We start from the raw sequence: 2,369 nt of genomic DNA, 5'->3' as shown, positions 1-2,369 counted from the left end.
GTCAACAACCCCCCCCTTGGCAATGCCGCTGCACCCATCATTTTATAATATGTTGCCCAATTTTATATTGTAAACTCATATCTGAGACACGTTATTTTTTAAGAGACTGTTGGTACATGGCCACTTCACTTTCTGCATTTCCCAATGCATCAAAAATAATTCTAGAGGCTGTAATCGTACCCACCTCATAATTCAGGTTTTTATACATCTGGTATTTGACATGAGCCTCCTAAAACAGGAGTAAAATAGTTTGAACTAAATCAAAGCTCAGGACTTGCCTAACTGAACCAGAATGGTCTGACTAATGTACATTTATACAACGTAGTGAAGTTTACACCTCCATTCTGCACTTTTGAAACATCGCGTGACATTTTACATCCAGAGTATCAAGTTTGCATTAATATTCAGACCAAACACCTTTACAGTTCTGCAGTGAACCATATTTCTTGCAGTTTTGGGTCTCAGCAGTGCCCTCTACATTTTAACTCTTCTGTGGATGCTTCCATAACAGTGGTGAAACAAGTGTCAAACTAATTCCAAATAGTTTGAGTAGATGGTACGTTCACATTGGAAAGGTTTTGAGGTCTACTGAAGCGGACAGCATGCAAACTAAATGTCGTCTTTGGTGTGGAAACTGGACAGCTGGGGAAAGTTGGTGAAACGCCAGCGAGCACAGAAAGCTGTTTAGTCTCACATTTTGCCTTCTCTGAAGTTTAGACTAGTATTTTAAAGTTGGTTTGTGTGACTAAATTCATACAACACTCACATTTTGTACCAGGAGGAAACTACAACATTTGAGGCGGCCAAAACACATATTTAAACATTCAGAAAGCAGGTGTATTCAGCTGGTTGCAAATCTGGAACCTCTCGCTTGATGCCACTAAAGCTTACACACTGGTCCTTTCAACAATGTTTATTTCCTTTGAGCATTGCAGGAAAACTGTATACATTTACAGCACAACAATTAAAAGTATGCAATTAAAAAAAAATATATATAGATTACGTAGTTTATTATATTTCAGGGTCATTTGTATCTGAAAGGGCATTTCCTGTTACATTTGACATTTTGGTCACATCCAACGTAAACTGAACAGTTGGCCTGACATCGCCGAGGTCTGCTGTGCCGTTTTTGTCCAGCGCTGCTCCCTCTGATTTCAAGCTGACGTCAGGAGATGTCTTTTCTAGAAGAGCAGAGTCTTCTACAGCATTTTCATCTGTAATTAGAGAGTTTTAATTGCCATGCCACAGTGCCATTTATAAAACAAAGTGTTAGATCTTTCCATATTTTACCTTCAAAATCTGTTTCACTTTCGACATCTTCATTCTTCTCAGAATCAAAAGTCTGAATCATCACCTCGTCTAGTGTGGATTGCGAACCAAGAAGCAGTCCCTTCTTCTGATCTAGGATAGAAATATAATTTTCATTAAGATCCTTCTTTACATTAGTCATTTAGCAGATGCTTCTATCCAAAGCCACTTACAATAATTGTATTCAAGAGAACTACTAGACACCAGAAGTTGTAAGTGCATCTCCTTTTTTAACCAAGCATCTAAGAGCAAAATTACAGTGCAGAAAACAAATACAATAAGTGCTAAGTGGAAGGCTCAGGGTAGTACTTCTTGAAGGTGAGTTTTCAGCCTGCGCCAAAAGATGGGCAGCGACTCTGCTGTCCTGACGTCAGTGGGAGTTCATGCCACCACTGTGGGGCCAGGACAGAAAACAGCCGTGACCGGGTCGATCGGCCGCAGGGACCTCTGAACGACGGGGCAACCAATCACCCCGAGGCAGCAGAGCGAAGTGGTCGGGCGGGGGTGTAGGGCTTGACCATGGCCTGGAGATAGGAAGGTTCCTTTCACTGCCCTGTAGGCTAGCGCCGGAGTCTTAAACTGGATGAGAGCTCTTACAGGTTGCCAGTGGAGAGAACGGAGAAGGGAAGTTGTGTGGGAGAACTTGGGGCGATTGAACACCAGGCGAGCTGAAAGAGCCTGGATTAGCACCTGCGCTGTCTAGTCAGTGAGGAAGGTGCGAATCCTCCTGATGTTGGAGAGCAGGAATCTGCAGTAGCGTGTAACCGATGCAATGTTTGCTGAGAATGACAGTTGGTCGTCCAGGGTCACACCCAGGTTCCTCGCAGTCCGAGTTGGCGTCACCAACTCCAACATCTTTGCAGAGCATAAAATGCTTGGACATCGTCAACACAAGGGGCAGATACAATTAATAGTTAGCAAAGGTAAATGGTCGATTTGGAGTTTACCATTTTTGTTGTTTATTCCACTTTTCCACTGGCTGCCATCCAGTGAAGAGCTGTCAATTTTATTCAGAACAGCAGGAAGCTCCTCCTCAGGTATTGGCTCACTTTTCTGCTTGG

At 42.9% G+C, this 2,369-nt stretch overlaps 1 long non-coding RNA gene across 1 annotated transcript; it reads right to left on the bottom strand.

The window, feature by feature from the left end:
- Nucleotides 1–898: 898 nt before the first annotated feature.
- LOC116380451 (uncharacterized) lies at nucleotides 899–2,363 on the bottom strand. The gene is made up of 3 exons (XR_004212561.1): nucleotides 2,256–2,363; nucleotides 1,291–1,401; nucleotides 899–1,214 (listed from the first exon to the last, which is right to left on the bottom strand). It is a non-coding gene; the product is annotated as an uncharacterized LOC116380451 (long non-coding RNA).
- Between the last annotated feature and the right edge of the window lie 6 nt (nucleotides 2,364–2,369).

The sequence above is a fragment of the Anarrhichthys ocellatus genome, unplaced genomic scaffold (assembly GCF_004355925.1).
Source record: "Anarrhichthys ocellatus isolate YVR2014 unplaced genomic scaffold, GSC_Weel_1.0 scaffold7270, whole genome shotgun sequence".
Lineage (NCBI taxonomy): Eukaryota > Metazoa > Chordata > Actinopteri > Perciformes > Anarhichadidae > Anarrhichthys > Anarrhichthys ocellatus.
The sequence above is the reverse complement of the archived record's forward strand: the minus strand, read 5'-3'. Positions and strand labels throughout refer to the sequence as shown.